Below are 13,187 nucleotides of genomic sequence, written 5' to 3'. Positions count from 1 at the left end.
TGCCAATTTACGAGCAGAATCTATCCCGCCAATCAATCAGACACATTGTCAAGTGTTCGCTGGTAACAGATACAGTACAAACATTATCCTAACTTCTTCCGTGTTTGCATACAAAATTTTATCCAGTCATAGTCAAGAAAATTTTGTTTGCTGATACTTCAGATCAGTATGAAAATTCTTTGTAAGATTAACGATTGCCAAAGTAGGAATTCCGAGAAAAAAGAGGTACCATCAGACTTATTACGGGCATGCAAAATATGTGTGCTTTATTGTGTTACCTTCGCGAATCTTCTCGACTGATTTGATTTCAAGCTGTGGAAGGGACAGTGTTTTTTCATTCTAATTTTTCACCTGTCTTTAACAACCAATAACATACAGCTTTAAAAACCCCGAACCCCAGAGGCTGTTGCATTTGCCCCTTAGAATATTTTCAGGCAAAATCTAATTAAATGAGGTAAAATAGACCACCAGTTTTCAGCACTTTCGGCGACACATTAGTACAGAATAAATACAAAACTTGCGTTTTGTGCCGGGAGGATTCTCGATGTTTACAGACGAATGCTTTCCGTTCTACAAGCTTATTTTCGTCAGTTAAGTGAGCTTTGTTCAAAATTAAAATCAACTTTTTTTAAAAGTTTTGCAAACTTTTTATTTGCAGGTTGGTAACGAAGGGTGACCAGATGATCCGCTACGGTTCTATTCATGTTTTTTTAAAGGAACAAAAAGGTATGTCTTTGCACTTTAAACCTGAAAACGGGGGGAAATGTTCTGGAGTTTAGTTTTCAACACCGGTAAACTAATTAATACTTTCGTGGCTAGTCTGACACTTATGTTTCGTCTCTGCCAAGAGACTCATCAGAGACCTTTCGGTGAAGCTAACTCGTCGAACATCGCGTTCGAAGTCCCGCTAGCGTTGAAATGATGGTGCAATCTGGCCTTACATTAATTGTAGCATAAAGAGAAAGAAAGAACATATATAACGCTTGATAAAGCTTAACGTAAATTTATTTGTGTTGGTTTTAGGTCATGGTCAATTTTGTTATTTTATCTTGGTCATCCAAACTTCTAGCAATATGTTTCTTGTACAATAAGCGTCCTAGAGTTCAATTTATAAACGAAAATAGTCAGCGATGATTTTAGCCTGCGAATACAGCCGCTTCTTATTCGCGCCCCGCAACGAAGAGCGAAACACGAAGAGACAGCGAATGAGAGGCGGCTGTATTCGCAGGCTACGATGATTTGAGCATTGAAATCAGCATGTTGCATTGTGTCCCAACGAAGAATCCTGGAGATAGGCCTAGGAACCATAACAACAGATGTTTCTATTTATTCAACCACTCTGAAATGATAATTTTTCGAGGGCCAAATTTATCTTTCCCTAAAACTGAACTGGCTATAAGTGTTGGTTTTGGAATGAAATGTATATTTTCAGTTGCTTAAACGTGTTTTATCACACTATATAATTTGAAACTGTTTCGGTAGCTACATGTTTTGACTTAAATCATTTTATGTATCACGAGTTTTCTTTTCTTTTCTTTTCAACCAGAATAAAAAATTTCCCATATATAGCAAATGTTTAAAAAGATACAAGCCTTATTTTTTTATAATCAAGAAACGTTAGCTAATTAAGCTGGGTGAGTTATACTACAGCCAGTAATTTCTGTTTTTAACACGTACAGCTTCAGTAACTTCGTTTAAACGAACAGTCACCAAAGTTATTGTTTAGTCTCACTTAAAACCTGTCAGTGATCTTAGTATTCTTTGATAAAGATTGCAAAGTCTGGAAAATATGAGTGAAAATCCTATATCAAGTTTTATGCAAAATGGAAGGAATTAATTTTTTATGATTTCTCCTTTGTGCCATCTGTTTGAACTTATGGCTTTGGGTTTTCACAAGCCTTTCTTATAATATTCAAAGTCTGGTGCCGGGAACACGGCGCAAAAGGCATAAAACTTTCATTTCAAAGCAAATTGAATACAAAAATTTTTAAACGAAGGATTTTATCAATATTTTCAAGTATAAAAAACCGCTTGAACAAAAACTTATTAAGACGAATCTGTCTTCTATTTCATTTGATAATTTAAAAACCAATGCATTAGAGTTCGTATGGAGTCTGTAAAACAAATCTAACTTTACATGCATAACACCCATTCGATCTTTATTTTTTAAGGATAGTGAAGTGCTCTGTCAACGATTCTTTTTTTCTTTTTTGTTTAAAGCTAATACTTATAAGATTTTATCTCAATGACCTTTATCGCTGTCGTCAGATCATTTCAAATTTTTATAGCCAGCAGACTTGTCAACCAGAAACAGAGGCAAGAACACTAACTATTAAGGAATTTAATAACTAAAAGTCCTTGCTCTCTGTCTAGAATGAGCTGAATATTGGCTCCAAGACTTGTATGAATTGTTTATTGACAAAACCATTCAGTAAACTTCAAGCACTTTCACACAGAGTCATTGCAGTAAATCGCATCATAATTCTCACTCAAGAGATGGCAAAAGAAAGATAACACTTTAAACTAAATTGTTTTGTGAACCAAGCTAAATTTGAACGAAAAAAGGGAACAATAAAGAACTTTTACTTACAGGGTTTATCCATTATCCTCATGTCATCCGAGGCACAAAGCCTCCCTATATTTTCCGCTTTTTCCTTACTATTTTTGATTTCGTTTCAACACTTTTGGATAAAAACTCCTTTTGAACGTTTTCTTTGAATTTCTAGCAGCACTGAGTTATTGCACAGGGAAAGTAATAAGTCTTCAAATAATTGCACAACTCGGGAGTAGCTGGCCATGTTTTTTCGAAAACAGAATGCGTGAACTTTGGACCTGAGCATAATTAATGAATGAATGCGTCACCCGCCCATGGGGATCCCCAGGATATCTGGACATAGATTTACGCAATCATCAAACGAACGATCGCGTCAACAGATACTCGCTAGTTGAAAAACCGAATATTACTATGTTCAAGGTTTTTTCGTCGAGCTTAATACTTAATACGAAATGACTATTTTGTGGAACGAACTGACTATACTTTGGAACGAAGTGACTTGGAACGAAATAACCACGGAACAAAATGTCCGGATACCCTGAAAACCGGTCTTCGACGCGAGCAAAGATCGATTGTTATATTTGCTTCTTCACTTGGTTTTTCTTTTAGAAGTTATAGGCATCTACTTAGACCAAGCCACTTTTTCCCAAGTAATTCTTCTATTGCTGTTGATATAAGTATCTATTTCTTTGACCGATTTAGCTTACATTATGTTGTACATAACAGAACTTTTACGGTTGTATTTGTCAAGTGTCTAGTGTATAATATTGTTTTTACTCCATGACATGAATGAATAAATAAGGTATTGATCGCTTTTAAGAGTTGCTGAGTTGATATAATAAGATTCATACAGGATCTAACCCAAAAACATTGAAAATCGACGACAGTCGATGAAAATCGGTTATGTCAAAAGTCACAAAATTTTCCGTCATTGATTGGTCATCGATTTTCAATATCAAACTATTAGTTTGCATCGATTTTTATCGATTGATATCGATTATTATGGATTATCGATTTCATCGTTTGGTCAGGCCGGGGCCAGTGCACACCGCTGCCAGTGCATATCGCTGAGTCACGCGAAAGCGAAAAGATCCTAATGAAACATCGCTGACCAAAGCATAAATTTACCTCTTTCTAAGTTGTGAGATCGACGTTTCTAGGTTCCAGACCCTCTTTTTCTCATTCGTATCCATCCTCGTTCTCTGGGATTTTCCCCATTCTCGTCCCCAGAGCCACTATGTCCCTTTTAGCCGGCGGAGCTTGTGCACGAGAAACAGTTGGTACTAGGAACACCTGATTTGATTGGCTAGATTCTAACAAAGGGAGTTTCAAATCACCAATCAAATCAGCCGTTTCAAACTCTCGTACAACAAAGGCATTTTAAAATGGTTCATTTGATTGGCTGTCCCTTTTGTGAAAATCCAGCCAATCAAATCATTTGTCCCCAGAGTCACTTGTTTCTCGTGCACAGTCTCCGCTGGCCAAGAGAGGACATCCGGCTCCGGGGACGAGGAAAAAAGCCTTTGTACGAGGTTGTCTTTTCCCCTCTCAGCCACCAAAATAATTCAAATTACACCATTTCTTTGGCTCCAAAGATAGAAGACATGTGTTGCGTTGGCTGTGCATATTTAAATTTGTCAGATTCGAGAAAGCAACACATCGTTGATAGACATTTTCTGAATGAAAATCTCTACTTTGTGCCCTACAAAGATTCTGATTCGATCTTTTTCCCAAACGTCTTTCCGGACGACCTTTTTAATACCGTTCAATTACACCCTCGCTACCAGCTAGAGCAACGTGGATGGAGCAATGAATGGGTAGGGAATAGATTCATATATTCCCTGTCGTTTAACTTCGATGTTGGTATATATCCTCTTCTTGGCTTGAGGACCAACGTAGTGGACATAATCTGCGACTGCACCCTCTGTCCGGTTTGTGGTGTACACCCTCCAACAGAAATTGTCACGATATATCCAGCTCATGACGCTGTAACTGGAACAGCTTATTACAGCTACTTGAGATAAGCTCGATTTCCAGCTTTCTTGGGAAGAACTTTCATTAAGAAGCACAAAATACCCGGTTGAGTCTTGAGCATCAGATTTAACTCTAGACGCTTTCAAGTGTTTCTGGGTTCTTTTACATAAACAGCACATGTTCATCAAATCACAATTTCCAACATCTGTTGGATGCTTTTGGCATTTGTTCCACGTTCTCCGGACACTGTTTAAGAAACCTATCCTATCTACGAAGTTCATTGTGGTTAATCCTCTGCCAGATAGGCTGTTACAGAGACAATTTGGAAGTCATCTAGCTGAAACTTAAAGAACTTTTCAAGACGTAAAATATGGAACACCGATAGACACTTCTCTAGCAAACTCCCCCTAGTATTGAGATAGACAATGCATTGATTTGTTACAACCTGTAGCTGTGTTTCCTTTTTCATTTTGTTTCTGTATTTCTGTGTTCTGTCATCGTAAAACGTTATTGTCCCACTGCCTGATATCAATTTTATGCCCAGTATTTGCATGCCGGCTTCCTTTACACGTGCCTCTGCTTTAAAATATTCCAATTGCCATACAACTTTCTGTCATTGGTTTGACTGACTTTGCTAAATTATTTGTTAGTTCTATGGGTATACAATTAATATAGAGCTCTAGAAAAGAAGAAAAGTTAAGGATAAAGGAAGCCGAGAAATCATTGAGTAGCAGTAAACATTTTCTGTAATGAAACTCTTTCCTTCCTGGTAATAACTTCTACGGTCCTCGATAGTTCCTTAGTTATGGTGGCTCTCACCTAAAGCTAGCCTTACCAGCGATCCAACCAAAATACAGTACAAATGTTAAGAAGCAAGGAAACTGAGACTGAAATCAGATAGTAGCAAGAAAAACCTTCCCAATAAAACTCTTTGCTTTCCTGGTAATGACTTCTAAAACTGTCCTCGATAGTTCCTTAGTTAAGGTGCCTCTCACTTGAAGCTAGCCTAGCCAGCTATCCAACCAAAATACAGACATTAACCAACTTAAGACAAGGAAATTACTAGTAAGAAAGAAATAAATAAAAATGTTCATTATACGCATATTCCTGGACAGAAGAGATTTGCCTTACTTATATAATCTTAGCACCAATATGGATCAACATCTGAAAAAAGGGTTTTGGCCGCTCAATTGAAAGACAAATGGGGAAAAACATTAGTCGAAATGTTTTAAGCATTGACCCAATGTAGATAGTTAGTTAGTGGTCCTGTCATGCACAACAGACCCAGTAAGCTACAACGAGCCTCAAAAGTAGTTGAGACAGTTGGTTAAAATTGCAGTGGCGTTTGCATGTGTTTTAATGTTACCAAATTGATACTCAAGAAATAAAAATTAAAAAATAAAAAAAAAAAAAAAAAAAAAAAAAAAAAAAAAAAAAGGCGCCACAAAAAAAAAAAAAAAAAAAAAAAAAAAAAAAAACCACCCCCCACCCCTCTCCGCCAAATTTTTTCTTTACCCTTCCTTTTTTTTAATTTATTTTTTTTTTTTTTTTTTTTTTTTTTTTTTTTTTTTTTCCCCTCACAATATTTTTTTTTTTTTTTCCTTTTTATATTTTTTTTTTTTACTTTTCATTTTTTTTTCTTTTAAATGCTACCCCACCCGTCTACTTTTTAAAATTTTTAAAGTTTTAAAATGAATTTTAACAATATTTTACGTTTAATTTCATTATAAAATCAAATTATACTCCATCTTAATTTGCATTGGGACCCCCATATAAACCTTACTTAATTGATACTCCAACTTCAATTGCATTGGCTCCCCCCCCCCCCCCCCCTCCCCCCCATCTGAACAGCCCAGGGCGACGCCAATCTTGCACAACAGAAAATCCAGTATTGCTTGTAGGGAAGGGACAAAGTACAGTAGGGGGAGATAGTGAGTACCGGTATCCTGAGGTTTCTTTTGTAGCATAGAAGAGACAAAATTCCATCACTTACATAATAAACTAAGTTAATCAAGCCTATTAAGCAATCCTCGAGGAATACTTACAATGTCTACAAAATTACTGGCAGTGCTCGTATGAGTTTCATTTTGTTCAAATTTCACGTGCCTCCACGTGGACATATCGTGTTTCCCGGCAATCCAAGCGAGCTTTTCACTCGCAATCAAGAAACCTCTCCACCCCAGTGCCCTAGCCGCGAGCCCCACTGAGTCACAGTGGCTGAATTTGGTTCACTGACGATTCAATCTGATGGTATTTTCTATTTTTCTGTGGTCAACAAAGAAGACCCAGATGACCAACGTGTTTATTTCTGAACTGTATAAATGTCTGCGATTTCTGTTAGCTCCAGTTCCTTAGTGATGTAGTCAGCCAGTAAAGGTATGCATGCTCGGCTATAAGACTGTTTCCTGTCGGCCTGTCCGGCGTGAAGTCCGGCGTGAACTGTTTGCTGTATTAGGAGTAGTAAACTGAAGCTTAAATAGGCTCAAGTTTACGTATTTAGTGCTGCATTTGTCTATTGCAATCTATGAATCCTGTTGACCACTCTTGGGGCACGTTAGGTACTGGTAGGAAGGCTGGGAATTACTACAGGAACAGTATTTCAAATTGAATGACAAAAACACTCCCAGTTAGAGCGATCGCGATTCTCACCCATCATGATTTCGATAGCCCTTTATCTTGTCTTTCACCATCCTGGCGTATATGAGAAAATTTAGCTACCTTCAAACCAGTATGAATGATTATTTTGCAAGGAAAGCTCAATTGTGCTTTTCTTTGCACCTCAAATAATGGTTGCACAAGGATCAAGCTAAACATCTTGCATGTAGCTGTTTATATCAATAATTTGTTTTACATTTTGTTATTTCCTACAGGGTGCAAGGTTATAACAGCATGGAATCAAAGTCCTTGTGACTAGACTGAGTTGTGTTGTCTTTCTGAGCCTTTGTAGTCTAGTGCCTTTGCAGCCAGCACAGATCACAGATTACTACATGATTACTAGGCAGGTTGGTATCTGGAATCATGAAGCAGACTTGTACATTTCTGTAATTTATTATTTATTAACAAAAAAAAAAAAAAAAAAAACAATGGGCGCCTTCGTAACACTCATTATGATAGTCAATTCACAATTTCTTACTCATTGTGTTCTTCCAATACCGTGCATGTTTATTGTATATAGATTTATATGTAAAACATGGAAAGTAATGGTTAGTTGCCAGAAAAGGAACAGCAAAGGAGTGTGTACAAAATTTTATGCAAGCTAGCCAGCCATGCCATATAAAGGGGTGTTGAATGGTCCTTTGAAAAATGCGTGTCTTGCAAAATTTTAGCCAAATTTCAGGGGTCTCGTCATCTCAAATTTTTTTTTGATGCCTTCTGGGAGTCTTGATTTCTTTTGCAAGGCTAAAAAGATATTAGTCTTGCCATCTCGCATTTACCATTCGACACCCTCATATATAATATTAGGAAATTTTCCTAAGTATCGGACGTGTGAAAGATATTTAATATCTTATTTTTGATCCAACTTGCTCCAGACGTTAGTGTGAGAGTATTGTTTAGCCCGCCAGTGTATACCTCCAATCTTTGTACAGATGTTTATATTATGCTGCTCTCTGTAAAGACCCAGGGCCATTTGTTCTCCAAGTATAATCTTTCCATTTGGTTAGTAAGATATTACCAGAGCTGCAAATAACAGTCGGTCATCGGACATTGGCCGACCAAAATTTGCTAATGGCCGACAAAATCCCAAGTGTGGTCGGACGTAACGTCCAGACAATTTTTTGATCGTTTATCATTTAATGGCAACGATGAATAAAAATCTGTCTGACCACAATTTTGTTTTGTCCGACCAAGATGGTGTCTTAGTAAGACATGTCCTTTTAAGTGAAAAAAAATATTTGCAGCCCTGTATTACGGTGCTTTGCAATTCACAATTATTTGTGTTTTCATCTGAGCGCAGTCTTGACACGTGCGAGTGATCTACCTCAATCCCCGATCAGTCATGGTTCTGGTCATGGTCTCAAATTTAGCAACCTTCCTTTATTTACCAAACAGCTGTCCATACCACTTCACACCACTGGAAGAGTGGTCCCCATATATGACCCTGCTAAACTTTGTTTTCTGCTACTGGCCACACAGGGAGCATCCCAAAAAGAGCCTTTGGTTGCTTACATGGAGGGTGACTTCAAGATCAGAGTAGAGGCCAAATCATGACCCCTTCTCTGCCAAGTGGATCAGTGCAGTGGTCTGCTAAAAGGTGAAGACTAATTGTTGATTAGTACAAAAGCATACTTTCCATTGACTTGTGTTTAATTTATTTTTTTAACAATATAATTATAATATATACTATATACAAGGCTAAAAAAGAGTTAAAAATGGTAAAATTAAAATTAAACCAAACGTTTTCGGCTGTTTGCCATCATCAGGGTTGAAAAGACCGTCCGCACGCATGCATTTATATCTTATGTAATTCCCGTTGGGAAAAGTTTACTGACATAAGAAATGACTTGTTTGTTCAGACTGGGGCGGAATTGTTGGATCATTAGACCCTCAACGATTCTAAGCTAAGCCTTGTGGAATGTCTGTGCTGAAGAGAGAACACGCCAGGTGAAAGAATGCGATGGGTTTTCCCGCAGGTGTTTTGCAGGTTCAGAGATGTGAGCAGGATTTGAATGTTCGGCAATTCGCACTTCAAGTTTTGCACTGTCTCGCCAATGTAGTCAACGCCACAAGAACAATCTCCTTTGTAAACAACTTTGGATCTGTGGGTGTTTTTGTCTTTGTTATTAAAGAGGCTTTTGATGCGCCTTGTTTGCCACAGAATTACAAAGATGAAGTTGAAATTAGTAAACTTGTTGAGTTTTGCAATAAACGTTTTACTAAGTTTTTTGTTTTTGCAAAAACCATTTTTTAACTCTTTTTTAGCCTTGTATATAGTATATATTTTATAAAGCGAACTTTATGGACATAATTATTTAATAATTATAACCGAAACCCCTAGAGTAGTCTTGGCCGGTTTCTAAAGGTTGTTTGTATAGGATGTCTATCCTTAAGTAACTATTCAAGTTACTATTGGTTAAATGCTGGCTCCATTCTACAGTGAAGCAATATAGTTGAGTTTGAATGAGATGCCTACATAAATTATGTTCGAAGTGAGAAAATAATTTTATTAACTAAATTTTAGGTAATGAATGAATGAATGAATAAAATACTTTATTATTAATAGTGTCAAGGTATTTAGCTTTAAAAAGCTAATTGGGGACACTATTTACTTTAAAATCTATTAAGTTACATAAAGTTTAAAATATTTACACTTAATAGATTCAACATTGATATAGCAGGTCGAAGGATACATGTATTAGGGATATTCACGCCTCCCCCCACCCCCATCCCTTTATGTGTATGGTAAAAGTCTGTCTACAAGCTAAGCAGCTGTGTATCTGGGAAGCACCTAACTCCAATGTCCATAGCATAAAGTGCCGTGACTGTAAGGAGTGTATAACTTTTTCCCTGGATGGGATGCTAGACAAATGCATCTCAGGTAAATTCTCATTGATTGCTCTACCTATTCCTGACTTCCCAGCATATTCTTAGTGGTGTTGCTTGACACAACATAAATAATATGTACGCATGTATGTGGCCTTATCTCTTGGCAGAAATCACAAATCATCAGTCAGGAACAGTGTTTCTAAAAAGTGTTGTGACAGCCTACAAAACAATCTCCACCTGCTTCCCCTTAAGGAAATCTACAGAGCATGGAGGACTGTGAGGGTGAAGAAAATATTTCTGACTTCTGACTTCTTCTTCTTCCTTTAAAGACAAGGAACTTGGGTGCACCATAGCAGAGGTAAACAAAGGTTAGTTGATGAGAAAATGATTGCTATACATTTCTTTAGTTGCTGGATACAGTGAGAGGAACAGGACTGATACCAAAAAGCACAACAATACAATGTCAAACTGTTAAATATAAGTTATTTTGACTTCTTAACCAATCTTAAGTTTACGAGAGTAATACTGGAGAATATTAGTAAGGATGATCACTGCTTGCCCATCACAATGATCAGAAGTACAGTACATACAAAAAACATGATTCCTCCAGCCATGCACACTTAAGGCAGCTTAACACAGTTTTCGGATCTTTGGAGTACGTATCCTATTATATATTTGCTTTCACGCCCAAACCGTTGCAGCTGACAAGCTCAAATTTGGCAGTTTACAAGATCAGCTACTGCATTTGTATTTTTTGCTTGTCGCGTAAGACCGCGTTGCGTTACCATGGCAACCCAGCTAGTTGAATTTCCGCTTGATTTCAGAAAATTCAGTCATTAGATTTTTTTAATTGTTTGTGTACAACAAACTCTGAAAATTCTGAGATTTAAACACTGAAGTAGTAAAGTTTAAACAGAAGGAATTTTAATTTTTCACAGCTTTATGTTTTATCGTAATGCCCTAGAATGTTTTAAAATTCCTTTCTTGTTATATTCCAGCTTTTTTCTTATCAACAGTTTTCTTGCTTTCTAAAGTATAGCCCTGCAAAATTTCTTAAAATTTTAATGACGGGTTCGTTACAAATGGTGCCTTCCTGGGAAGAAAATTAAACCTGTGGTCCCAGCTTTCTGATCAACTGCGCATGCTCCGCATTTAAATTTTGTTTGTCTTAAAGCCTTGAGCGTGCGCCCACGGACACTAATCCAGAGAGCGTGTGGAAACTGTGTTCAGCTACCTTTACATGTCCAAAACTTGCTAAGGAGCTTATCCTGGTTTCTGAAAGATGAATCCACTAGGAATATTTGTACTAGCTCCTCCAGGATGTGATGCTTGTACCCATTTCATTACGGTATGCTTATGGGCAGAGAAAGGCAAGTGAGCGTTATGTGTCTTGCTCAAGAAAAGGAGCTTATGACACCAGCCAGGGCTTGAACTAGAAGTACTTGATCCAGAGTCCAGCATACATGTACTACCTATTTGGCCACCAGGCAGCCACCCAAGAAAGCTTTGTGCATTGATGTTTTTGATGTTGTTTGTTGCTTTTTAGATTTCATTGAATGGATTCAAAGTATTCTTGGCCTTCAAGTATACATGCATACATGTAGCAAACAGCAGACATCATTCACATGCTGGGGGAATGCCGGCAACCAAAGATATTGTTTGTGTAATATCTGATCTGTATTGTTAAAAAGTTGTGAATAAAGCTGTAAATTGTCAATTTATTGTCTATCACCTAATGGAACTGCTTTTATGTTCACCGGTGGTGGGGCCTGAGGAGCCAGCTTTAGCTAGCTTTGCCTCTCCCATTTTTTTGCCACTCTACTCTCCTGTTTTTCAAGCGGGGAGTTGAACAGAGGATGGATCCTTACTCAGCAGTTTGGATGGGATGCTGGCCCATCACAGGGTTACCTCCCAGAATTAAATTTGCTGGTACTCATTTATACACCTGACAGCTGAGTGGAGAGAGGCACTTTGAGAATAAAGTGTATTGCCCAAGAACACAACACAGTGACCCCAGCCAGGGCTCAAACCCAGATCACTCAATCTGGAGTACACCGTGCTAACCATTAGGCAACCGTGCCTATCACCTTGTGACTAGAAAATTATAGGAAAAAAACCTTTTAAACCCCAATGTCACCCTATGACTTAGGGCCTGGCTCGGTTAGAAGGGCTGGCTTGGTTTGCCAAGATGACTTCTAGCCCAGTATTACATGAGCCAAGCCATTCTGGTTGGACTAAATTGAGCAGGGATGATATTGGCACAAAGATTGCGTTGAATGATGTTGATGACCTTTTCCCAGCAATTTGCAACCTTGTTCCCAGCGTCTCTCATCTCATGTTATTAGGCCCTTAAAACAAATCTTTCATTTAGTACTTAAACTTTGGAGACAAAAAATTGTTACCATCTCCCATCTCTTTTCAAGTTTTAGAATGTTGAGGGCTCATGTTGCTGAGCTGTGTTCATTTCCTGCATTCTGGTCCCTCAGATTGCGGGAAATGAACACATAGACATCCCTGATGTATATAAGTCACTTACATAATTTTCATAGTCTCACGCAGCATTCGCGTGTACTTGTATTAGTCACTCGCACGCGCGTACAAATGTGAAACCGTTAAAAAAAGCCGTTGTTTTTTCTGCCATGTTAACAGCCGAAGAAGACCAAAGATTTTCAGTCGAAACGTGTTGAGTACATTATGAGCGTTGCTTACGCTCAAATAAGTCAGTTTCAGAATTTATAAAGAGCATTAATGTCAACTCCTGACTGCAATTTTGGTAGTTTTTGTTAGGCTTTCCAAGGTATAACAAACGACTTATTGTTTAGATAATGAAATTTGGACTCTTCTTATCTCGTTGTGGCCTGTTGGTCTAGTGGCATGATTCTCGCTTAGGGTGCGAGAGGTCCCGGGTTTGACTCCCGGACAGGCCCTTTTTTTCCTTTTCGTTTTTTGTTTCTTCCTCTTAAAATATTTTTTTTGTTGGAAAATTTCAATTTTTTTTTTCAAAACAAAAACAAAAAATAGGGTAAAATAAATAAATAAAATGAAACGCCCCTAGTCTGAACAAACAAAACAGTATAAACAACTACATATTTAAATTAAACTTTTTTCCTCTTTGTTTTTCTTCGTTAAAAAACGTTTTGTTTAGAAATATCTTTTTTTTTTCAGAATAAATAAA

The 13,187-nt window shown here is 37.5% G+C and overlaps 2 long non-coding RNA genes and 1 other non-coding gene across 5 annotated transcripts in view; 2 read left to right on the top strand and 1 right to left on the bottom strand.

The window, feature by feature from the left end:
- Positions 1-2,665, bottom strand: part of LOC144633339 (uncharacterized) — a 42,846-nt gene extending 40,181 nt beyond the window's left edge. Inside the window, exon 1 of the long non-coding RNA XR_013567034.1 lies at positions 2,591-2,665. This is a non-coding gene — a long non-coding RNA (uncharacterized LOC144633339). The remainder of the gene's footprint in view (positions 1-2,590) is intronic.
- Positions 349-11,729, top strand: LOC144633345 (uncharacterized). Of its 3 annotated transcripts, XR_013567042.1 has the most exons (6): positions 349-595; positions 659-726; positions 7,399-7,530; positions 8,579-8,780; positions 10,180-10,380; positions 11,559-11,729. It is a non-coding gene; the product is annotated as an uncharacterized LOC144633345 (long non-coding RNA). The 3 variants fall into 3 exon arrangements; XR_013567040.1 differs by having other exon boundaries at positions 354-726; XR_013567041.1 differs by lacking the exons at positions 349-595; positions 659-726 and adding an exon at positions 6,534-6,904.
- A 1,138-nt stretch (positions 11,730-12,867) lies between these two features.
- Trnap-agg (transfer RNA proline (anticodon AGG)) lies at positions 12,868-12,939 on the top strand. The gene has a single exon. It is a non-coding gene; the product is annotated as a tRNA-Pro (tRNA).
- Positions 12,940-13,187: the final 248 nt, after the last annotated feature.

The sequence above is a fragment of the Oculina patagonica genome, chromosome 12 (assembly GCF_052425735.1).
Source record: "Oculina patagonica isolate OP01 chromosome 12, crgOcupat, whole genome shotgun sequence".
Taxonomy (NCBI): domain Eukaryota; kingdom Metazoa; phylum Cnidaria; class Anthozoa; order Scleractinia; family Oculinidae; genus Oculina; species Oculina patagonica.
The sequence above is the reverse complement of the archived record's forward strand: the minus strand, read 5'-3'. Positions and strand labels throughout refer to the sequence as shown.